At 40.9% G+C, this 25,798-nt stretch overlaps 2 pseudogenes; both read left to right on the forward strand.

Annotated features, from left to right (window-relative positions):
* Window positions 1-5,539: 5,539 nt before the first annotated feature.
* On the forward strand, window positions 5,540-6,175 carry LOC141423882 (coiled-coil-helix-coiled-coil-helix domain-containing protein 2 pseudogene; annotated as a pseudogene).
* Window positions 6,176-17,927: 11,752 nt separating this feature from the next.
* Window positions 17,928-18,563, forward strand: LOC141423883 (coiled-coil-helix-coiled-coil-helix domain-containing protein 2 pseudogene; annotated as a pseudogene).
* Window positions 18,564-25,798: the final 7,235 nt, after the last annotated feature.

Here is a 25,798-nt window from a genome sequence, read left to right on the forward strand (position 1 = left end):
AACACTGAGAGGTAGGCAGTACTCCTTTAAAGAGCAGACTGAATTCACCATACTAACCATGTTGCTGGACCCTCTTGTTTCTAACATGAAGGATTCTCTTACAAACCTGCAGTTTTTCTGCCATTTACTTGTATGCGGTGATCTTGCACAAAGTTGATATTCCTCACCCATGAAAATGCTGACAGTTAGGCAGCGTTCCTTTCAAAAGCTAACTTAGTTCAACATGCTTAACAAGGTGCAAGGCCCTCTTGCTTGGAACATGAATGCTTCTCTTACAAGAGCTGCATTTCTTCTCCCTTTCACTTCTTTCATTGAGAGGGGTGATTCTGCAGAAAATTGATATTGCTCCTCCAGGAAAGCACTGAGAGGTATTCAGTTCTCCTTTAAAGAGCAAACTGAATTCAATATATTACCCAAGTTGCTAGACCCTCTTGTTTCTAACATGAAGGATTCTCTGACAAAAGCTGCAGTTTTTCTCCCATTTACTTTTAGGAGGTGATTTTGCACAAAGTTTATGTTCCTCACCCATGAAAACCCTGAAGGTTAGACAGCGTTCCTCTGAAAAATTAACCCAGTTCCCCATGCTTAACAAGGTGCAAGACCCTATTGCTTTTAATATTAATGCTTGTCTCACAAGAGCTGCAGTGCTTCTGAAATTCACTTGAATAGGGGGATTGAACACAAAGGTGATGTGCTCATCCAGGAAAACACTGAGAAGTATTCAGTACTCCTTTAAACAGCAAACTGAATTCCCAATATTAACCAAGTTGCTAGACCCTCTTGTTTCTAACATCAAAGGATTCTCTTAAAAAACTGCACTTTTTGTCCAAGTCACTTGTATGCCGTGAGTTTGCACAAAGTTTATGTTGGTCACCCATGAAAACGCTGAAGGTTAGGCAGCGTTCCTTTCAAAAACTAACACAGTTCACCATGCTTAACAAGGTGCAAGACCCTCTTGCTTGTAAAGTTAACCTTCTCTTACAAGAGCTCCAGTGCTTCTCCCATTCACTTGAATGGGGTGATTCAGCACAAAGGTGATGTTGCTCATGCAGGAAAACAGTGAGAAGTAGGCAGAATTCCTTTAAAGAGCAAAATGAATTCACAACACTAACCATGTTGCTAGACCCTCTTTTTTCTAACATTACAGATTCTCTTACAAATCTGCAGTGTTTCTCCCATTTACCTCTATGCGGTGATTTTGCACAAAGTTGACGATCCTCAACCATGAAAACGCTGACAGTTGCTCAGCGTTCCTTTCAAAATCTAACTCAGTTCACCATGCTTAACAAGCTGCAAGAGCCTCTTGCTTGTAACATTAATGCTTCTCTTACAAGAGCTGCAGTACTTTTCCCTTTCACTTGAATGGGGAAATTCAGCAGAAAGTTGATGTTGCTGATCCAGGAAAACACTGAGAAGTATTCAGTACTCCTTTAAACAGCAAACTGAATTCACAATATTAAGCAAGTTGCTAGAATCTCTTGTTTCTAACATAAAAGAATTCTCTTAAAAAACTGCAGTTTTTCTCCCATTCACTTGTATGCTCTCATTGTGCATACAATTGTGCAATTCCACAACCATGGAAACACTGAGAGTTAGAGCGTATTGCCTCAAACAGCACACTCAATTCTCAAACCTAAACATGCGGCTAAATCATCTTGCTTCTAATATTAGTTGTTTTCTTAGAAAAGCTACAGTTTTTCTGCCTTCACTTGAAAGAGGCTGTTCTGCACAATGTTGATGTTCTTCACCTTTGAAAACGCTGACAGTCAGGAAGCGTTCTTTTCAAATGCTAACTGGGTTCACCATGCATAACAAGGTGAAAGGCCCTCTTGCTTGTAACAGTAATGCTTCTCTTACAGAGCTGCAGTGATTCTCCCATTCACTTGAATGGGGTGATTGAACACAAAGGTGATGTTGCTCATCCAGGAAAATGGTGAGAGTTACGCATATTCCTGTCAAGAGCAAACTAAATTCACAATATTAACCAAGTTGCTAGACCCTCTTGTTTCCAACATAAAAGGATTTTCTTAAAAAACTGCAGTTTTTCTCCCATTCACTTGTATGTGGTGATTTTGCACAAAGTTTATGTTCCTCACCCATGAAAAGGCTGAAGGTTAGGCAGCGATCCTCTGAAAAATTAACCCAGTTCCCCATGCTTAACAAGGTGCAAGACCCTCTTGCTTTTAATATTAATGCTTGTCTCACAAGAGCTGCAGTGCTTCTGAAATTCACTTGAATAGGGTTATTGAACACAAAGGTGATGTTGCTCATCCAGGAAAACACTGAGAAGTATTCAGTACTCCTTTAAACAGAAAACTGAATTCACAATAATAACCAAGTTGCTAGACCCTCTTGTTTCTAACATCAAAGGATTCTCTTAAAAAACTGCAGTTTTTGTCCTAGTCACTTGTATGCGGTGAGTTTGCACAAAGTTTATGTTGATCATCCATGAAAACGCTGAAGATTAGGCAGCATTCCTTTCCAAAACTAACACAGTTCACCATGCTTAACAAGGTGCAAGACCCTCTTGCTTGTAAAGTTAACCTTCTCTTACAAGAGCTCCAGTGCTTCTCCCATTCACATGAATGGGGAGATTCAGCACAAAGTTGATGTGGTGATCCAGGAAAACACTGAGAGGTAGGCAGTACTCCTTTAAAGAGCAGACTGAATTCACCATACTAACCATGTTGCTGGACCCTCTTGTTTCTAACATGAAGGATTCTCTTACAAAACTGCAGTTTTTCTGCCATTTACTTGTATGCGGTGATCTTGCACAAAGTTGATATTCCTCACCCATGAAAATGCTGACAGTTAGGCAGCGTTCCTTTCAAAAGCTAACTTAGTTCAACATGCTTAACAAGGTGCAAGGCCCTCTTGCTTGGAACATTAATGCTTCTCTTACAAGAGCTGCATTTCTTCTCCCTTTCACTTCTTTCATTGAGAGGGGTGATTCTGCAGAATATTGATATTGCTCCTCCAGGAAAGCACTGAGAGGTATTCAGTTCTCCTTTAAAGAGCAAACTCAATTCAAAATATTACCCAAGTTGCTAGACCCTCTTGTTTCTAACATGAAGGATTCTCTGACAAAAGCTGCAGTTTTTCTCCCATTTACTTTTAGGAGGTGATTTTGCACAAAGTTTATGTTCCTCACCCATGAAAACCCTGAAGGTTAGACAGCGTTCCTCTGAAAAATTAACCCAGTTCCCCATGATTAACAAGGTGCAAGACTCTATTGCTTTTAATATTAATGCTTGTCTCACAAGAGCTGCAGTGCTTCTGAAATTCACTTGAATAGGTGGATTGAACACAAAGGTGATGTGCTCATCCAGGAAAACACTGAGAAGTATTCAGTACTCCTTTAAACAGCAAACTGAATTCCCAATATTAACCAAGTTGCTAGACCCTCTTGTTTCTAACATCAAAGGATTCTCTTAAAAAACTGCAGTTTTTGTCCAAGTCACTTGTATGCTCTCATTGTGCACAAAGATGATGTCCTCAACCATGGAAACACTGAGAGGGAGAGCGTATTGCCTTAAACAGCACACTCAATTCTCAAACCTAAACATGCGGCTAAATCATCTTGCTTCTAACATTAATTGTTTTCTTAGAAAAGCTACAGTTTTTCTCCCTTCACTTGAAAGAGGCTGTTCTGCACAATGTTGATGTTCTTCACCTTTGAAAACGCTGACAGTCAGGAAGCGTTCTTTTCAAATGCTAACTCGGTTCACCATGCCTAACAAGGTGAAAGGCCCTCTTGTTTGTAACACTAATGGTTCTCTTACAGAGCTGCAGTGATTCTCCCGTTCACTTGATTGGGGAGATCGAACACAAAGGTGATGTTGCTCATCCAGGAAAACGGTGAGAGTTACGCATATTCCTGTCAAGAGCAAACTAAATTCACAATATTAACCAAGTTGCTAGACCCTCTTGTTTCCAACATAAAAGGATTTTCTTAAAAAACTGCAGTTTTTCTCCCATTCACTTGTATGTGGTGATTTTGCACAAAGTTTATGTTCCTCACCTATGAAAAGGCTGAAGGTTAGGCAGCGATCCTCTGAAAAATTAACCCAGTTCCCCATGCTTAACAAGGTGCAAGACACTCTTCCTTTTAATATTAATGCTTGTCTCACAAGAGCTGCAGTGCTTCTGAAATTCACTTGAATAGGGTGATTGAACACAAAGGTGATGTTGCTCATCCAGGAAAACACTGAGAAGTATTCAGTACTACTTTAAACAGCAAACTGAATTCACAATATTAACCAAGTTGCTAGACCCTCTTGATTCTAACATCAAAGGATTCTCTTAAGAAACTGCAGTTTTTGTCCCAGTCACTTGAATGCCGTGAGTTTGCACAAAGTTTATGTTGATCACCCATGAAAACGCTGAAGGTTAGGCAGCGTTCCTTTCAAAAACTAACACAGTTCACCATGCTTAACAAGGTGCAAGACCCTCTTGCTTGTAAAGTTAATCCTTCTCTTACAAGAGCTCCAGTGCTTCTCCCTTTCACTTCAATGGGGTGATTCAGCACAAAGGTGATGTTGCTCATGCAGGAAAACAGTGAGAAGTAGGCAGAATTCCTTTAAAGAGCAAAATGAATTCACAACACTAACCATGTTGCTAGACCCTCTTTTTTCTAACATTACAGATTCTCTTACAAATCTGCAGTGTTTCTCCCATTTACCTCTATGCGGTGATTTTGCACAAAGTTGACGATCCTCAACCATGAAAACGCTGACAGTTGCTCAGCGTTCCTTTCAAAATCTAACTCAGTTCACCATGCTTAACAAGCTGCAAGAGCCTCTTGCTTGTAACATTAATGCTTCTCTTACAAGAGCTGCAGTGCTTCTCCCTTTCACTTGAATGGGGAGATTCAGCAGAAAGTTGATGTTGCAGATCCAGGAAAACACTGAGAAGTATTCAGTACTCCTTTAAACAGCAAACTGAATTCACAATATTAAGCAAGTTGCTAGAATCTCTTGTTTCTAACATAAAAGAATTCTCTTAAAAAACTGCAGTTTTTCTCCCATTCACTTGTATGCTCTCATTGTGCATACAATTGTGCAATTCCACAACCATGGAAACACTGAGAGTTAGAGCGTATTGCCTTAAACAGCACACTCAATTCTCAAACCTAAACATGCGGCTAAATCATCTTGCTTCTAATATTAGTTGTTTTCTTAGAAAAGCTACAGTTTTTCTGCCTTCACTTGAAAGAGGCTGTTCTGCACAATGTTGATGTTCTTCACCTTTGAAAACGCTGACAGTCAGGAAGCGTTCTTTTCAAATGCTAACTGGGTTCACCATGCATAACAAGGTGAAAGGCCCTCTTGCTTGTAACAGTAATGCTTCTCTTACAGAGCTGCAGTGATTCTCCCATTCACTTGAATGGGGTGATTGAACACAAAGGTGATGTTGCTCATCCAGGAAAATGGTGAGAGTTATGCATATTCCTGTCAAGAGCAAACTAAATTCACAATATTAACCAAGTTGCTAGACCCTCTTGTTTCCAACCTAAAAGGTTTTTCTTAAAAAACTGCAGTTTTGCCGGGTCTTCGCAGTTTCGTGTTTCTGGAAGCCTAGTACCCTCGCTCTTAGGATGCCACGTGGAGGCCGAAGCCGCACCTCCCGCACGGCCCCTCCGGCCAGCCGGGCCCCTCATATGAGAGCTCCACCCAGGCCAGCACCTGCAGCTCAGCCACCAGCAGTGGCCCCAGCTTCTGCAGTTGGAGCACCTGTGGCTGCGCCCCGGCAGCCTGGGCTGATGGCCCAGATGGCAACGACTGCAGCTGGCGTGGCTGTGGGCTCTGCTGTTGGGCATACATTGGGTCATGCCATCACTGGGAGCTTCAGTGGAGGTGGAAGCGCTGAGCCCTCCAGGCCTGACATCACTTACCAGGAGCCCCTGGGAACCCAGCCCATGCAACAGCAGGAGCAGCAGCCTTGCTTTTATGAGATAAAACAGTTCTTAGAGTGTGCCCAGAACCAGGGTGACTTTAAGCTCTGTGAAGGCTTCAATGAGGTGCTGAAACAGTGCAGAATTGCAAATGGGTTAGTGTAACCAAGAAGCTCAAGTGGAATTGAAGATCGCCTCTGATGACCAAGTTCATTTAACATCAGAATGCAATAGTGAAATGTAGAGTATAAAATCACAATAAATCTCTCCTTAATAACCTCATGGCTTCAGAGTGGCCACAGAAGAGGGTGTTGTACCTGTACAGTTTTCACTGACATGATATAGAGTTTGGGACTGGCAAGTGTTTGTGTGGCTTCCTTAAACAGGCTGTTTTGATGTTATTTTGAGTTAATTAGAATAAAGTGATTTTCTTCCAAAAAAAAAAAAAAAAAAAAAAAAAAAAAAAACTGCAGTTTTTCTCCCATTCACTTGTATGTGGTGATTTTGCAAAAGTTTATGTTCCTCACCCATGAAAAGGCTGAAGGTTAGGCAGCGTTCCTTTCAAAAACTAACCCAGTTCCCCATGCTTAACAAGGTGCAAGACCCTCTTGCTTGTAAAGTTAACCTTCTCTTACAAGAGCTCCAGTGCTTCTCCCATTCACTTGAATGGGGAGATTCAGCAGAAAGGTGATGTTGCTGATCCAGGAGAACACTGAGAGGTAGGCAGTACTCCTTTAAATTGCAAACTGAATTCACCATACTAACCATGTTGCTGCACCTTCTTGATTCTAACATCAAAGGATTCTCTTAAAAAACTGCAGTTTTTGTCCAAGTCACTTGTACGCGGTTAGTTTGCACAAAGTTTATGTTGCTCATCCATAAAAACGCTGAAGGTTAGGGAGCGTTCCTTTCAAAAACTAACACAGTTCACCATGCTTAACAAGGTGCAAGACCCTCTTGCTTGTAAAGTTAACCTTCTCTTACAAGAGCTCCAGTGCTTCTCCCATTCACTTGAATGGGGAGATTCAGCAGAAAGTTGATGTTGCTGATCCAGGAAAACACTGAGAGGTAGACAGTACTCCTTTGAATAGCAAACTGAATTCACCATACTAACCATGTTGCTGGACCCTCTTGTTTCTAACATGAAGGATTCTCTTAAAAATCTGCAGTTTTTCTGCCATTTCCTTGTATGCGGTGACCTTGCACAAAGTTGATATTCCTCACCCATGAAAATGCTGACAGTTAGGCAGCGTTCCTTTCAAGAGCTAACTTAGTTCAACATGCTTAACAAGGTGCAAGGCCCTCTTGCTTGGAACATTAATGCTTCTCTTACAAGAGCTGCATTTCTTCTCCCTTTCACTTCTTTCATTGAGAGGGGTGATTCTGCAGAAAGGTGATATTGCTCCTCCAGGAAAGCACTGAGAGTTATTCAGTTCTCCTTTAAAGAGCAAACTGAATTCACCATACTAACCATGTTGCTGGACCCTCTTGTTTCTAACATGAAGGATTCTCTTACAAAAGCTGCAGTTTTTCTCCAATTTAGTTTTAGGAGGTGATTTTGCACAAAATTTATGTTCCTCACCCATGAAAACCCTGAAGGTTAGGCAGCGTTCCTCTGAAAAATTATCCCAGTTCCCCATGCTTAACAAGGTGCAAGACCCTCTTGCTTTTAATATTAATGCTTGTCTCACAAGAGCTGCAGTGCTTCTGAAATTCACTTGAATAGGGTGATTGAACATAAAGGTGATGTTGCTCATCCAGGAAAACACTGAGAAGTATTCAGTACTCCTTTAAACAGAAAACTGAATTCACAATATTAACCAAGTTGCTAGACCCTCTTGTTTCTAACATCAAAGGATTCTCTTAAAAAACTGCAATTTTTGTCCTAGTCACTTGTATGCGGTCAGTTTGCACAAAGTTTATGTTGATCATCCATGAAAACGCTGAAGATTAGGCAGCATTCCTTTCCAAAACTAACACAGTTCACCATGCTTAACAAGGTGCAAGACCCTCTTGCTTGTAAAGTTAACCTTCTCTTACAAGAGCTCCAGTGCTTCTCCCATTCACTTGAATGGGGAGATTCAGCAGAAAGTTGATGTGCTGATCCAGGAAAACACTGAGAGGTAGGCAGTACTCCTTTAAAGAGCAGACTGAATTCACCATACTAAGCATGTTGCTGGACCCTCTTGTTTCTAACATGAAGGATTCTCTTACAAACCTGCAGTTTTTCTGCCATTTACTTGTATGCGGTGATCTTGCACAAAGTTGATATTCCTCACCCATGAAAATGCTGACAGTTAGGCAGCGTTCCTTTCAACAGCTTACTTAGTTCAACATGCTTAACAAGGTGCAAGGCCCTCTTGCTTGGAACATTAATGCTTCTCTTACAAGAGCTGCATTTCTTCTCCCTTTCACTTCTTTCATTGAGAGGGGTGATTCTGCAGAAAGGTGATATTGCTCCTCCAGGAAAGCACTGAGAGGTATTCAGTTCTCCTTTAAAGAGCAAACTGAATTCAATATATTACCCAAGTTGCTAGACCCTCTTGTTTCTAACATGAAGGATTCTCTGACAAAAGCTGCAGTTTTTCTCCCATTTACTTTTAGGAGGTGATTTTGCACAAAGTTTATGTTCCTCACCCATGAAAACCCTGAAGGTTAGACAGCGTTCCTCTGAAAAATTAACCCAGTTCCCCATGCTTAACAAGGTGCAAGACCCTATTGCTTTTAATATTAATGCTTGTCTCACAAGAGCTGCAGTGCTTCTGAAATTCACTTGAATAGGGGGATTGAACACAAAGGTGATGTGCTCATCCAGGAAAACACTGAGAAGTATTCAGTACTCCTTTAAACAGCAAACTGTATTCCCAATATTAACCAAGTTGCTAGTCCCTCTTGTTTCTAACATCAAAGGATTCTCTTAAAAAACTGCACTTTTTGTCCAAGTCACTTGTATGCCGTGAGTTTGCACAAAGTTTATGTTGGTCACCCATGAAAACGCTGAAGGTTAGGCAGCGTTCCTTTCAAAAACTAACACAGTTCACCATGCTTAACAAGGTGCAAGACCCTCTTGCTTGTAAAGTTAACCTTCTCTTACAAGAGCTCCAGTGCTTCTCCCATTCACTTGAATGGGGTGATTCAGCACAAAGGTGATGTTGCTCATGCAGGAAAACAGTGAGAAGTAGGCAGAATTCCTTTAAAGAGCAAAATGAATTCACAACACTAACCATGTTGCTAGACCCTCTTTTTTCTAACATTACAGATTCTCTTACAAATCTGCAGTGTTTCTCCCATTTACCTCTATGCGGTGATTTTGCACAAAGTTGACGATCCTCAACCATGAAAACGCTGACAGTTGCTCAGCGTTCCTTCCAAAATCTAACTCAGTTCACCATGCTTAACAAGCTGCAAGAGCCTCTTGCTTGTAACATTAATGCTTCTCTGACAAGAGCTGCAGTGCTTCTCCCTTTCACTTGAATGGGGAGATTCAGCAGAAAGTTGATGTTGCTGATCGAGGAAAACACTGAGAAGTATTCAGTACTCCTTTAAACAGCAAACTGAATTCACAATATTAAGCAAGTTGCTAGAATCTCTTGTTTCTAACATAAAAGAATTCTCTTAAAAAACTGCAGTTTTTCTCCCATTCACTTGTATGCTCTCATTGTGCATACAATTGTGCAATTCCACAACCATGGAAACACTGAGCGTTAGAGCGTATTGCCTCAAACAGCACACTCAATTCTCAAACCTAAACATGCGGCTAAATCATCTTGCTTCTAATATTAGTTGTTTTCTTAGAAAAGCTACAGTTTTTCTGCCTTCACTTGAAAGAGGCTGTTCTGCACAATGTTGATGTTCTTCACCTTTGAAAACGCTGACAGTCAGGAAGCGTTCTTTTCAAATGCTAACTGGGTTCACCATGCATAACAAGGTGAAAGGCCCTCTTGCTTGTAACAGTAATGCTTCTCTTACAGAGCTGCAGTGATTCTCCCATTCACTTGAATGGGGTGATTGAACACAAAGGTGATGTAGCTCATCCAGGAAAATGGTGAGAGTTACGCATATTACTGTCAAGAGCAAACTAAATTCACAATATTAACCAAGTTGCTAGACCCTCTTGTTTCCAACATAAAAGGATTTTCTTAAAAAACTGCAGTTTTTCTCCCATTCACTTGTATGTGGTGATTTTGCACAAAGTTTATGTTCCTCACCCATGAAAAGGCTGAAGGTTAGGCAGCGTTCCTTTCAAAAACTAACCCAGTTCCAAATGCTTAACAAGGTGCAAGACCCTCTTGCTTGTAAAGTTAACCTTCTCTTACAAGAGTTCCAGTGCTTCTCCCATTCACTTGAATGGGGAGATACAGCAGAAAGGTGATGTTGCTGATCCAGGAAAACACTGAGAGGTAGGCAGTACTCCTTTAAATAGCAAACTGAATTCACCATACTAACCATGTTGCTGCACCCTCTTGATTCTAACATCAAAGGATTCTCTTAAAAAACTGCAGTTTTTGTCCAAGTCACTTGTATGCGGTTAGTTTGCACAAAGTTTATGTTGCTCATCCATAAAAACGCTGAAGGTTAGGGAGCGTTCCTTTCAAAAACTAACACAGTTCACCATGCTTAACAAGGTGCAAGACCCTCTTGCTTGTAAAGTTAACCTTCTCTTACAAGAGCTCCAGTGCTTCTCCCATTCACTTGAATGGGGAGATTCAGCAGAAAGTTGATGTTGCTGATCCAGGAAAACACTGAGAGGTAGACAGTACTCCTTTGAATAGCAAACTGAATTCACCATACTAACCATGTTGCTGGACCCTCTTGTTTCTAACATGAAGGATTCTCTTACAAACCTGCAGTTTTTCTGCCATTTACTTGTATGCGGTGACCTTTCACAAAGTTGATATTCCTCACCCATGAAAATGCTGACAGTAAGGCAGCGTTCCTTTCAAAAGCTAACTTAGTTCAACATGCTTAACAAGGTGCAAGGCCCTCTTGCTTGGAACATTAATGCTTCTCTTAAAAGAGCTGCATTTCTTCTCCCTTTCACTTCTTTCATTGAGAGGGGTGATTCTGCAGAAAGGTGATATTGCTCCTCCAGGAAAGCACTGAGAGGTATTCAGTTCTCCTTTAAAGAGCAAACTGAATTCAATATATTACCCAAGTTGCTAGACCCTCTTGTTTCTAACATGAAGGATTCTCTGACAAAAGCTGCAGTTTTTCTCCCATTTACTTTTAGGAGGTGATTTTGCACAAAGTTTATGTTCCTCACCCATGAAAACCCTGAAGGTTAGACAGCGTTCCTCTGAAAAATTAACCCAGTTCCCCATGCTTAACAAGGTGGAAGACCCTATTGCTTTTAATATTAATGCTTGTCTCACAAGAGCTGCAGTGCTTCTGAAATTCACTTGAATAGGGGGATTGAACACAAAGGTGATGTGCTCATCCAGGAAAACACTGAGAAGTATTCAGTACTCCTTTAAACAGCAAACTGAATTCCCAATATTAACCAAGTTGCTAGACCCTCTTGTTTCTAACATCAAAGGATTCTCTTAAAAAACTGCACTTTTTGTCCAAGTCACTTGTATGCCGTGAGTTTGCACAAAGTTTATGTTGGTCACCCATGAAAACGCTGAAGGTTAGGCAGCGTTCCTTTCAAAAACTAACACAGTTCACCATGCTTAACAAGGTGCAAGACCCTCTTGCTTGTAAAGTTAACCTTCTCTTACAAGAGCTCCAGTGCTTCTCCCATTCACTTGAATGGGGTGATTCAGCACAAAGGTGATGTTGCTCATGCAGGAAAACAGTGAGAAGTAGGCAGAATTCCTTTAAAGAGCAAAATGAATTCACAACACTAACCATGTTGCTAGACCCTCTTTTTTCTAACATTACAGATTCTCTTACAAATCTGCAGTGTTTCTCCCATTTACCTCTACGCGGTGATTTTGCACAAAGTTGACGATCCTCAACCATGAAAACGCTGACAGTTGCTCAGCGTTCCTTTCAAAATCTAACTCAGTTCACCATGCTTAACAAGCTGCAAGAGCCTCTTGCTTGTAACATTAATGCTTCTCTGACAAGAGCTGCAGTGCTTCTCCCTTTCACTTGAATGGGGAGATTCAGCAGAAAGTTGATGTTGCTGATCGAGGAAAACACTGAGAAGTATTCAGTACTCCTTTAAACAGCAAACTGAATTCACAATATTAAGCAAGTTGCTAGAATCTCTTGTTTCTAACATAAAAGAATTCTCTTAAAAAACTGCAGTTTTTCTCCCATTCACTTGTATGCTCTCATTGTGCATACAATTGTGCAATTCCACAACCATGGAAACACTGAGAGTTAGAGCGTATTGCCTTAAACAGCACACTCAATTCTCAAACCTAAACATGCGGCTAAATCATCTTGCTTCTAATATTAGTTGTTTTCTTAGAAAAGCTACAGTTTTTCTGCCTTCACTTGAAAGAGGCTGTTCTGCACAATGTTGATGTTCTTCACCTTTGAAAACGCTGACAGTCAGGAAGCGTTCTTTTCAAATGCTAACTGGGTTCACCATGCATAACAAGGTGAAAGGCCCTCTTGCTTGTAACAGTAATGCTTCTCTTACAGAGCTGCAGTGATTCTCCCATTCACTTGAATGGGGTGATTGAACATAAAGGTGATGTTGCTCATCCAGGAAAATGGTGAGAGTTACGCATATTCCTGTCAAGAGCAAACTAAATTCACAATATTAACCAAGTTGCTAGACCCTCTTGTTTCCAACATAAAAGGATTTTCTTAAAAAACTGCAGTTTTTCTCCCATTCACTTGTATGTGGTGATTTTGCACAAAGTTTATGTTCCTCACCCATGAAAAGGCTGAAGGTTAGGCAGCGTTCCTTTCAAAAACTAACCCAGTTCCCCATGCTTAACAAGGTGCAAGACCCTCTTGCTTGTAAAGTTAACCTTCTCTTACAAGAGCTCCAGTGCTTCTCCCATTCACTTGAATGGGGAGATTCAGCAGAAAGGTGATGTTGCTGATCCAGGAAAATACTGAGAGGTAGGCAGTACTCCTTTAAATAGCAAACTGAATTCACCATACTAACCATGTTGCTGCACCCTCTTGATTCTAACATCAAAGGATTCTCTTAAAAAACTGCAGTTTTTGTCCAAGTCACTTGTATGCGGTTAGTTTGCACAAAGTTTATGTTGCTCATCCATAAAAACGCTGAAGGTTAGGGAGCGTTCCTTTCAAAAACTAACACAGTTCACCATGCTTAACAAGGTGCAAGACCCTCTTGCTTGTAAAGTTAATCTTCTCTTACAAGAGCTCCAGTGCTTCTCCCATTCACTTGAATGGGGAGATTCAGCAGAAAGTTGATGTTGCTGATCCAGGAAAACACTGAGAGGTAGACAGTACTCCTTTGAATAGCAAACTGAATTCACCATACTAACCATGTTGCTGGACCCTCTTGTTTCTAACATGAAGGATTCTCTTAAAAATCTGCAGTTTTTCTGCCATTTCCTTGTATGCGGTGACCTTGCACAAAGTTGATATTCCTCACCCATGAAAATGCTGACAGTTAGGCAGCGTTCCTTTCAACAGCTAACTTAGTTCAACATGCTTAACAAGGTGCAAGGCCCTCTTGCTTGGAACATTAATGCTTCTCTTACAAGAGCTGCATTTCTTCTCCCTTTCACTTCTTTCATTGAGAGGGGTGATTCTGTACAAAGGTGATATTGCTCCTCCAGGAAAGCACTGAGAGGTATTCAGTTCTCCTTTAAATAGCAAACTGAATTCACCATACTAACCATGTTGCTGGACCCTCTTGTTTCTAACATGAAGGATTCTCTTACAAAAGCTGCAGTTTTTCTCCAATTTACTTTTAGGAGGTGATTTTGCACAAAATTTATGTTCCTCACCCATGAAAACCCTGAAGGTTAGGCAGCGTTCCTCTGAAAAATTATCCCAGTTCCCCATGCTTAACAAGGTGCAAGACCCTCCTGCTTTTAATATTAATGCTTGTCTCACAAGAGCTGCAGTGCTTCTGAAATTCACTTGAATAGGGTGATTGAACACAAAGGTGATGTTGCTCATCCAGGAAAACACTGAGAAGTATTCAGTACTCCTTTAAACAGAAAACTGAATTCACAATATTAACCAAGTTGCTAGACCCTCTTGTTTCTAACATCAAAGGATTCTCTTAAAAAACTGCAGTTTTTGTCCTAGTCACTTGTATGCGGTGAGTTTGCACAAAGTTTATGTTGATCATCCATGAAAACGCTGAAGATTAGGCAGCATTCCTTTCCAAAACTAACACAGTTCACCATGCTTAACAAGGTGCAAGACCCTCTTGCTTGTAAAGTTAACCTTCTCTTACAAGAGCTCCAGTGCTTCTCCCATTCACTTGAATGGGGAGATTCAGCAGAAAGTTGATGTGCTGATCCAGGAAAACACTGAGAGGTAGGCAGTACTCCTTTAAAGAGCAGACTGAATTCACCATACTAACCATATTGCTGGACCCTTTTGTTTCTAACATGAAGGATTCTCTTACAAACCTGCAGTTTTTCTGCCATTTACTTTTATGCGGTGATCTTGCACAAAGTTGATATTCCTCACCCATGAAAATGCTGACAGTTAGGCAGCGTTCCTTTCAAAAGCTAACTTAGTTCAACATGCTTAACAAGGTGCAAGGCCCTCTTGCTTGGAACATTAATGCTTCTCTTACAAGAGCTGCATTTCTTCTCCCTTTCACTTCTTTCATTGAGAGGGGTGATTCTGCAGAAAGGTGATATTGCTCCTCCAGGAAAGCACTGAGAGGTATTCAGTTCTCCTTTAAAGAGCAAACTGAATTCAATATATTACCCAAGTTGCTAGACCCTCTTGTTTCTAACATGGAGGATTCTCTGACAAAAGCTGCAGTTTTTCTCCCATTTACTTTTAGGAGGTGATTTTGCACAAAGTTTATGTTCCTCACCCATGAAAACCCTGAAGGTTAGACAGCGTTCCTCTGAAAAATTAACCCAGTTCCCCATGCTTAACAAGGTGCAAGACCCTATTGCTTTTAATATTAATGCTTGTCTCACAAGAGCTGCAGAGCTTCTGAAATTCACTTGAATAGGGGGATTGAACACAAAGGTGATGTGCTCATCCAGGAAAACACTGAGAAGTATTCAGTACTCCTTTAAACAGCAAACTGAATTCCCAATATTAACCAAGTTGCTAGACCCTCTTGTTTCTAACATCAAAGGATTCTCTTAAAAAACTGCACTTTTTGTCCAAGTCACTTGTATGCCGTGAGTTTGCACAAAGTTTATGTTGGTCACCCATGAAAACGCTGAAGGTTAGGCAGCGTTCCTTTCAAAAACTAACACAGTTCACCATGCTTAACAAGGTGCAAGACCCTCTTGCTTGTAAAGTTAACCTTCTCTTACAAGAGCTCCAGTGCTTCTCCCATTCACTTGAATGGGGTGATTCAGCACAAAGGTGATGTTGCTCATGCAGGAAAACAGTGAGAAGTAGGCAGAATTCCTTTAAAGAGCAAAATGAATTCACAACACTAACCATGTTGCTAGACCCTCTTTTTTCTAACATTACAGATTCTCTTACAAATCTGCAGTGTTTCTCACATTTACCTCTATGCGGTGATTTTGCACAAAGTTGACGATCCTCAACCATGAAAACGCTGACAGTTGCTCAGCGTTCCTTTCAAAATCTAACTCAGTTCACCATGCTTAACAAGCTGCAAGAGCCTCTTGCTTGTAACATTAATGCTTCTCTGACAAGAGCTGCAGTGCTTCTCCCTTTCACTTGAATGGGGAGATTCAGCAGAAAGTTGATGTTGCTGATACAGGAAAACACTGAGAAGTATTCAGTACTCCTTTAAACAGCAAACTGAATTCACAATATTAAGCAAGTTGCTAGAATCTCTTGTTTCTAACATAAAAGAATTCTCTTAAAAAAACTGCAGTTTTTCTCCCATTCACTTGTATGCTCTCATTGTGCATACAATTGTGCAATTCCACAACCATGGAAACACTGAGAGTTAGAGCGTATTGCCTCAAACAGCACACTCAATTCTCAAACCTAAACATGCGGCTAAATCATCTTGCTTCTAATATTAGTTGTTTTCTTAGAAAAGCTACAGTTTTTCTGCCTTCACTTGAAAGAGGCTGTTCTGCACAATGTTGATGTTCTTCACCTTTGAAAACGCTGACAGTCAGGAAGCGTTCTTTTCAAATGCTAACTGGGTTCACCATGCATAACAAGGTGAAAGGCCCTCTTGCTTGTAACAGTAATGCTTCTCTTACAGAGCTGCAGTGATTCTCCCATTCACTTGAATGGGGTGATTGAACACAAAGGTGATGTTGCTCATCCAGGAAAATGGTGAGAGTTACGCATATTCCTGTCAAGAGCAAACTAAATTCACAATATTAACCAAGTTGCTTGACCCTCTTGTTTCTAACATAAAAGGATTTTTTTTAAAAAACTGCAGTTTTTCTCCCATTCACTTGTATGGGGTGATTTTGCAAAAGTTTATGTTCCTCACCCATGAAAAGGCTGAAGGTTAGGCAGCGTTCCTCTGAAAACTTAACCCAGTTCCCCATGCTTAACAAGGTGCAAGACCCTCTTGCTTTTAATATTAATGCTTGTCTCACAAGAGCTGCAGTGCTTCTGAAATTCACTTGAATAGGGTGATTGAACACAAAGGTGATGTTGCTCATCTAGGAAAACACTGAGAAGTATTCAGTACTCCTTTAAACAGCAAACTGAATTCACAATATTGACCAAGTTGCTAGACCCTCTTGTTTCTAACATCAAAGGATTCTCTTAAGAAACTGCAGTTTTTGTCCCAGTCTCTTGAATGCCGTGAGTTTGCACAAAGTTTATGTTGATCACCCATGAAAACGCTGAAGGTTAGGCAGCGTTCCTTTCAAAAACTAACACAGTTCACCATGCTTAACAAGGTGCAAGACCCTCTTGCTTGTAAAGTTAATCCTTCTCTTACAAGAGCTCCAGTGCTTCTCCCTTTCACTTCAATGGGGTGATTCAGCACAAAGGTGATGTTGCTCATGCAGGAAAACAGTGAGAAGTAGGCAGAATTCCTTTAAAGAGCAAAATGAATTCACAACACTAACCATGTTGCTAGACCCTCTTTTTTCTAACATTACAGATTCTCTTACAAATCTGCAGTGTTTCTCCCATTTACCTCTATGCGGTGATTTTGCACAAAGTTGACGATCCTCAACCATGAAAACGCTGACAGTTGCTCAGCGTTCCTTTCAAAATCTAACTCAGTTCACCATGCTTAACAAGCTGCAAGAGCCTCTTGCTTGTAACATTAATGCTTCTCTTACAAGAGCTGCAGTGCTTCTCCCTTTCACTTGAATGGGGAGATTCAGCAGAAAGTTGATGTTGCAGATCCAGGAAAACACTGAGAAGTATTCAGTACTCCTTTAAACAGCAAACTGAATTCACAATATTAAGCAAGTTGCTAGAATCTCTTGTTTCTAACATAAAAGAATTCTCTTAAAAAACTGCAGTTTTTCTCCCATTCACTTGTATGCTCTCATTGTGCATACAATTGTGCAATTCCACAACCATGGAAACACTGAGAGTTAGAGCGTATTGCCTTAAACAGCACACTCAATTCTCAAACCTAAACATGCGGCTAAATCATCTTGCTTCTAATATTAGTTGTTTTCTTAGAAAAGCTACAGTTTTTCTGCCTTCACTTGAAAGAGGCTGTTCTGCACAATGTTGATGTTCTTCACCTTTGAAAACGCTGACAGTCAGGAAGCGTTCTTTTCAAATGCTAACTGGGTTCACCATGCATAACAAGGTGAAAGGCCCTCTTGCTTGTAACAGTAATGCTTCTCTTACAGAGCTGCAGTGATTCTCCCATTCACTTGAATGGGGTGATTGAACACAAAGGTGATGTTGCTCATCCAGGAAAATGGTGAGAGTTATGCATATTCCTGTCAAGAGCAAACTAAATTCACAATATTAACCAAGTTGCTAGACCCTCTTGTTTCCAACCTAAAAGGTTTTTCTTAAAAAACTGCAGTTTTGCCGGGTCTTCGCAGTTTCGTGTTTCTGGAAGCCTAGTACCCTCGCTCTTAGGATGCCACGTGGAGGCCGAAGCCGCACCTCCCGCACGGCCCCTCCGGCCAGCCGGGCCCCTCATATGAGAGCTCCACCCAGGCCAGCACCTGCAGCTCAGCCACCAGCAGTGGCCCCAGCTTCTGCAGTTGGAGCACCTGTGGCTGCGCCCCGGCAGCCTGGGCTGATGGCCCAGATGGCAACGACTGCAGCTGGCGTGGCTGTGGGCTCTGCTGTTGGGCATACATTGGGTCATGCCATCACTGGGAGCTTCAGTGGAGGTGGAAGCGCTGAGCCCTCCAGGCCTGACATCACTTACCAGGAGCCCCTGGGAACCCAGCCCATGCAACAGCAGGAGCAGCAGCCTTGCTTTTATGAGATAAAACAGTTCTTAGAGTGTGCCCAGAACCAGGGTGACTTTAAGCTCTGTGAAGGCTTCAATGAGGTGCTGAAACAGTGCAGAATTGCAAATGGGTTAGTGTAACCAAGAAGCTCAAGTGGAATTGAAGATCGCCTCTGATGACCAAGTTCATTTAACATCAGAATGCAATAGTGAAATGTAGAGTATAAAATCACAATAAATCTCTCCTTAATAACCTCATGGCTTCAGAGTGGCCACAGAAGAGGGTGTTGTACCTGTACAGTTTTCACTGACATGATATAGAGTTTGGGACTGGCAAGTGTTTGTGTGGCTTCCTTAAACAGGCTGTTTTGATGTTATTTTGAGTTAATTAGAATAAAGTGATTTTCTTCCAAAAAAAAAAAAAAAAAAAAAAAAAAACTGCAGTTTTTCTCCCATTCACTTGTATGTGGTGATTTTGCAAAAGTTTATGTTCCTCACCCATGAAAAGGCTGAAGGTTAGGCAGCGTTCCTTTCAAAAACTAACCCAGTTCCCCATGCTTAACAAGGTGCAAGACCCTCTTGCTTGTAAAGTTAACCTTCTCTTACAAGAGCTCCAGTGCTTCTCCCATTCACTTGAATGGGGAGATTCAGCAGAAAGGTGATGTTGCTGATCCAGGAGAACACTGAGAGGTAGGCAGTACTCCTTTAAATTGCAAACTGAATTCACCATACTAACCATGTTGCTGCACCTTCTTGATTCTAACATCAAAGGATTCTCTTAAAAAACTGCAGTTTTTGTCCAAGTCACTTGTATGCGGTTAGTTTGCACAAAGTTTATGTTGCTCATCCATAAAAACGCTGAAGGTTAGGGAGCGTTCCTTTCAAAAACTAACACAGTTCACCATGCTTAACAAGGTGCAAGACCCTCTTGCTTGTAAAGTTAACCTTCTCTTACAAGAGCTCCAGTGCTTCTTCCATTCACTTGAATGGGGAGATTCAGCAGAAAGTTGATGTTGCTGATCCAGGAAAACACTGAGAGGTAGACAGTACTCCTTTGAATAGCAAACTGAATTCACCATACTAACCATGTTGCTGGACCCTCTTGTTTCTAACATGAAGGATTCTCTTAAAAATCTGCAGTTTTTCTGCCATTTCCTTGTATGCGGTGACCTTGCACAAAGTTGATATTCCTCACCCATGAAAATGCTGACAGTTAGGCAGCGTTCCTTTCAAGAGCTAACTTAGTTCAACATGCTTAACAAGGTGCAAGGCCCTCTTGCTTGGAACATTAATGCTTCTCTTACAAGAGCTGCATTTCTTCTCCCTTTCACTTCTTTCATTGAGAGGGGTGATTCTGCAGAAAGGTGATATTGCTCCTCCAGGAAAGCACTGAGAGTTATTCAGTTCTCCTTTAAAGAGCAAACTGAATTCACCATACTAACCATGTTGCTGGACCCTCTTGTTTCTAACATGAAGGATTCTCTTACAAAAGCTGCAGTTTTTCTCCAATTTAGTTTTAGGAGGTGATTTTGCACAAAATTTATGTTCCTCACCCATGAAAACCCTGAAGGTTAGGCAGCGTTCCTCTGAAAAATTATCCCAGTTCCCCATGCTTAACAAGGTGCAAGACCCTCTTGCTTTTAATATTAATGCTTGTCTCACAAGAGCTGCAGTGCTTCTGAAATTCACTTGAATAGGGTGATTGAACATAAAGGTGATGTTGCTCATCCAGGAAAACACTGAGAAGTATTCAGTACTCCTTTAAACAGAAAACTGAATTCACAATATTAACCAAGTTGCTAGACCCTCTTGTTTCTAACATCAAAGGATTCTCTTAAAAAACTGCAATTTTTGTCCTAGTCACTTGTATGCGGTCAGTTTGCACAAAGTTTATGTTGATCATCCATGAAAACGCTGAAGATTAGGCAGCATTCCTTTCCAAAACTAACACAGTTCACCATGCTTAACAAGGTGCAAGACCCTCTTGCTTGTAAAGTTAACCTTCTCTTACAAGAGCTCCAGTGCTTCTCCCATTCACTTGAATGGGGAGATTCAGCAGAAAGTTGATGTGCTGATCCAGGAAAACACTGAGAGGTAGGCAGTACTCCTTTAAAGAGCAGACTGAATTCACCATACTAAGCATGTTGCTGGACCCTCTTGTTTCTAACATGAAGGATTCTCTTACAAACCTGCAGTTTTTCTGCCATTTACTTGTATGCGGTGATCTTGCACAAAGTTGATATTCCTCACCCATGAAAATGCTGACAGTTAGGCAGCGTTCCTTTCAACAGCTTACTTAGTTCAACATGCTTAACAAGGTGCAAGGCCCTCTTGCTTGGAACATTAATGCTTCTCTTACAAGAGCTGCATTTCTTCTCCCTTTCACTTCTTTCATTGAGAGGGGTGATTCTGCAGAAAGGTGATATTGCTCCTCCAGGAAAGCACTGAGAGGTATTCAGTTCTCCTTTAAAAAGCAAACTGAATTCAATATATTACCCAAGTTGCTAGACCCTCTTGTTTCTAACATGAAGGATTCTCTGACAAAAGCTGCAGTTTTTCTCCCATTTACTTTTAGGAGGTGATTTTGCACAAAGTTTATGTTCCTCACCCATGAAAACCCTGAAGGTTAGACAGCGTTCCTCTGAAAAATTAACCCAGTTCCCCATGCTTAACAAGGTGCAAGACCCTATTGCTTTTAATATTAATGCTTGTCTCACAAGAGCTGCAGTGCTTCTGAAATTCACTTGAATAGGGGGATTGAACACAAAGGTGATGTGCTCATCCAGGAAAACACTGAGAAGTATTCAGTACTCCTTTAAACAGCAAACTGAATTCCCAATATTAACCAAGTTGCTAGTCCCTCTTGTTTCTAACATCAAAGGATTCTCTTAAAAAACTGCACTTTTTGTCCAAGTCACTTGTATGCCGTGAGTTTGCACAAAGTTTATGTTGGTCACCCATGAAAACGCTGAAGGTTAGGCAGCGTTCCTTTCAAAAACTAACACAGTTCACCATGCTTAACAAGGTGCAAGACCCTCTTGCTTGTAAAGTTAACCTTCTCTTACAAGAGCTCCAGTGCTTCTCCCATTCACTTGAATGGGGTGATTCAGCACAAAGGTGATGTTGCTCATGCAGGAAAACAGTGAGAAGTAGGCAGAATTCCTTTAAAGAGCAAAATGAATTCACAACACTAACCATGTTGCTAGACCCTCTTTTTTCTAACATTACAGATTCTCTTACAAATCTGCAGTGTTTCTCCCATTTACCTCTATGCGGTGATTTTGCACAAAGTTGACGATCCTCAACCATGAAAACGCTGACAGTTGCTCAGCGTTCCTTCCAAAATCTAACTCAGTTCACCATGCTTAACAAGCTGCAAGAGCCTCTTGCTTGTAACATTAATGCTTCTCTGACAAGAGCTGCAGTGCTTCTCCCTTTCACTTGAATGGGGAGATTCAGCAGAAAGTTGATGTTGCTGATCGAGGAAAACACTGAGAAGTATTCAGTACTCCTTTAAACAGCAAACTGAATTCACAATATTAAGCAAGTTGCTAGAATCTCTTGTTTCTAACATAAAAGAATTCTCTTAAAAAACTGCAGTTTTTCTCCCATTCACTTGTATGCTCTCATTGTGCATACAATTGTGCAATTCCACAACCATGGAAACACTGAGCGTTAGAGCGTATTGCCTCAAACAGCACACTCAATTCTCAAACCTAAACATGCGGCTAAATCATCTTGCTTCTAATATTAGTTGTTTTCTTAGAAAAGCTACAGTTTTTCTGCCTTCACTTGAAAGAGGCTGTTCTGCACAATGTTGATGTTCTTCACCTTTGAAAACGCTGACAGTCAGGAAGCGTTCTTTTCAAATGCTAACTGGGTTCACCATGCATAACAAGGTGAAAGGCCCTCTTGCTTGTAACAGTAATGCTTCTCTTACAGAGCTGCAGTGATTCTCCCATTCACTTGAATGGGGTGATTGAACACAAAGGTGATGTAGCTCATCCAGGAAAATGGTGAGAGTTACGCATATTACTGTCAAGAGCAAACTAAATTCACAATATTAACCAAGTTGCTAGACCCTCTTGTTTCCAACATAAAAGGATTTTCTTAAAAAACTGCAGTTTTTCTCCCATTCACTTGTATGTGGTGATTTTGCACAAAGTTTATGTTCCTCACCCATGAAAAGGCTGAAGGTTAGGCAGCGTTCCTTTCAAAAACTAACCCAGTTCCAAATGCTTAACAAGGTGCAAGACCCTCTTGCTTGTAAAGTTAACCTTCTCTTACAAGAGTTCCAGTGCTTCTCCCATTCACTTGAATGGGGAGATACAGCAGAAAGGTGATGTTGCTGATCCAGGAAAACACTGAGAGGTAGGCAGTACTCCTTTAAATAGCAAACTGAATTCACCATACTAACCATGTTGCTGCACCCTCTTGATTCTAACATCAAAGGATTCTCTTAAAAAACTGCAGTTTTTGTCCAAGTCACTTGTATGCGGTTAGTTTGCACAAAGTTTATGTTGCTCATCCATAAAAACGCTGAAGGTTAGGGAGCATTCCTTTCAAAAACTAACACAGTTCACCATGCTTAACAAGGTGCAAGACCCTCTTGCTTGTAAAGTTAACCTTCTCTTACAAGAGCTCCAGTGCTTCTCCCATTCACTTGAATGGGGAGATTCAGCAGAAAGTTTATGTTGCTGATCCAGGAAAACACTGAGAGGTAGACAGTACTCCTTTGAATAGCAAACTGAATTCACCATACTAACCATGTTGCTGGACCCTCTTGTTTCTAACATGAAGGATTCTCTTACAAACCTGCAGTTTTTCTGCCATTTACTTGTATGCGGTGACCTTTCACAAAGTTGATATTCCTCACCCATGAAAATGCTGACAGTAAGTCAGCGTTCCTTTCAAAAGCTAACTTAGTTCAACATGCTTAACAAGGTGCAAGGCCCTCTTGCTTGGAACATTAATGCTTCTCTTAAAAGAGCTGCATTTCTTCTCCCTTTCACTTCTTTCATTGAGAGGGGTGATTCTGCAGAAAGGTGATATTGCTCCTCCAGGAAAGCACTGAGAGGTATTCAGTTCTCCTTTAAAGAGCAAACTGAATTCAATATATTACCCAAGTTGCTAGACCCTCTTGTTTCTAACATGAAGGATTCTCTGACAAAAGCTGCAGTTTTTCTCCCATTTACTTTTAGGAGGTGATTTTGCACAAAGTTTATGTTCCTCACCCATGAAAACCCTGAAGGTTAGACAGCGTTCCTCTGAAAAATTAACCCAGTTCCCCATGCTTAACAAGGTGGAAGACCCTATTGCTTTTAATATTAATGCTTGTCTCACAAGAGCTGCAGTGCTTCTGAAATTCACTTGAATAGGGGGATTGAACACAAAGGTGATGTGTTCATCCAGGAAAACACTGAGAAGTATTCAGTACTCCTTTAAACAGCAAACTGAATTCCCAATATTAACCAAGTTGCTAGACCCTCTTGTTTCTAACATCAAAGGATTCTCTTAAAAAACTGCACTTTTTGTCCAAGTCACTTGTATGCCGTGAGTTTGCACAAAGTTTATGTTGGTCACCCATGAAAACGCTGAAGGTTAGGCAGCGTTCCTTTCAAAAACTAACACAGTTCACCATGCTTAACAAGGTGCAAGACCCTCTTGCTTGTAAAGTTAACCTTCTCTTACAAGAGCTCCAGTGCTTCTCCCATTCACTTGAATGGGGTGATTCAGCACAAAGGTGATGTTGCTCATGCAGGAAAACAGTGAGAAGTAGGCAGAATTCCTTTAAAGAGCAAAATGAATTCACAACACTAACCATGTTGCTAGACCCTCTTTTTTCTAACATTACAGATTCTCTTACAAATCTGCAGTGTTTCTCCCATTTACCTCTACGCGGTGATTTTGCACAAAGTTGACGATCCTCAACCATGAAAACGCTGACAGTTGCTCAGCGTTCCTTTCAAAATCTAACTCAGTTCACCATGCTTAACAAGCTGCAAGAGCCTCTTGCTTGTAACATTAATGCTTCTCTGACAAGAGCTGCAGTGCTTCTCCCTTTCACTTGAATGGGGAGATTCAGCAGAAAGTTGATGTTGCTGATCGAGGAAAACACTGAGAAGTATTCAGTACTCCTTTAAACAGCAAACTGAATTCACAATATTAAGCAAGTTGCTTGAATCTCTTGTTTCTAACATAAAAGAATTCTCTTAAAAAACTGCAGTTTTTCTCCCATTCACTTGTATGCTCTCATTGTGCATACAATTGTGCAATTCCACAACCATGGAAACACTGAGAGTTAGAGCGTATTGCCTTAAACAGCACACTCAATTCTCAAACCTAAACATGCGGCTAAATCATCTTGCTTCTAATATTAGTTGTTTTCTTAGAAAAGCTACAGTTTTTCTGCCTTCACTTGAAAGAGGCTGTTCTGCACAATGTTGATGTTCTTCACCTTTGAAAACGCTGACAGTCAGGAAGCGTTCTTTTCAAATGCTAACTGGGTTCACCATGCATAACAAGGTGAAAGGCCCTCTTGCTTGTAACAGTAATGCTTCTCTTACAGAGCTGCAGTGATTCTCCCATTCACTTGAATGGGGTGATTGAACACAAAGGTGATGTTGCTCATCCAGGAAAATGGTGAGAGTTACGCATATTCCTGTCAAGAGCAAACTAAATTCACAATATTAACCAAGTTGCTAGACCCTCTTGTTTCCAACATAAAAGGATTTTCTTAAAAAACTGCAGTTTTTCTCCCATTCACTTGTATGTGGTGATTTTGCACAAAGTTTATGTTCCTCACCCATGAAAAGGCTGAAGGTTAGGCAGCGATCCTCTGAAAAATTAACCCAGTTCCCCATGCTTAACAAGGTGCAAGACACTCTTGCTTGTAAAGTTAACCTTCTCTTACAAGAGCTCCAGTGCTTCTCCCATTCACTTGAATGGGGAGATTCAGCAGAAAGGTGATGTTGCTGATCCAGGAAAACACTGAGAGGTAGGCAGTACTCCTTTAAAGAGCAAACTGAATTCACCATACTAACCATGTTGCTGCACCCTCTTGATTCTAACATCAAAGGATTCTCTTAAAAAACTGCAGTTTTTGTCCAAGTCACTTGTATGCAGTTAGTTTGCACAAAGTTTATGTTGCTCATCCATAAAAACGCTGAAGATTAGGGAGCGTTCCTTTCAAAAACTAACACAGTTCACCATGCTTAACAAGGTGCAAGACCCTCTTGCTTGTAAAGTTAACCTTCTCTTACAAGAGCTCCAGTGCTTCTCCCATTCACTTGAATGGGAAGATTCAGCAGAAAGTTGATGTTGCTGATCCAGGAAAACACTGAGAGGTAGACAGTACTCCTTTGAATAGCAAACTGAATTCACCATACTAACCATGTTGCTGGACCCTCTAGTTTCTAAAATGAAGGATTCTCTTAAAAATCTGCAGTTTTTCTGCCATTTCCTTGTATGCGGTGACCTTGCACAAAGTTGAT

Source organism: Castor canadensis, chromosome 6 (assembly GCF_047511655.1).
Source record: "Castor canadensis chromosome 6, mCasCan1.hap1v2, whole genome shotgun sequence".
NCBI classification, from domain to species: Eukaryota; Metazoa; Chordata; class Mammalia; order Rodentia; family Castoridae; genus Castor; species Castor canadensis.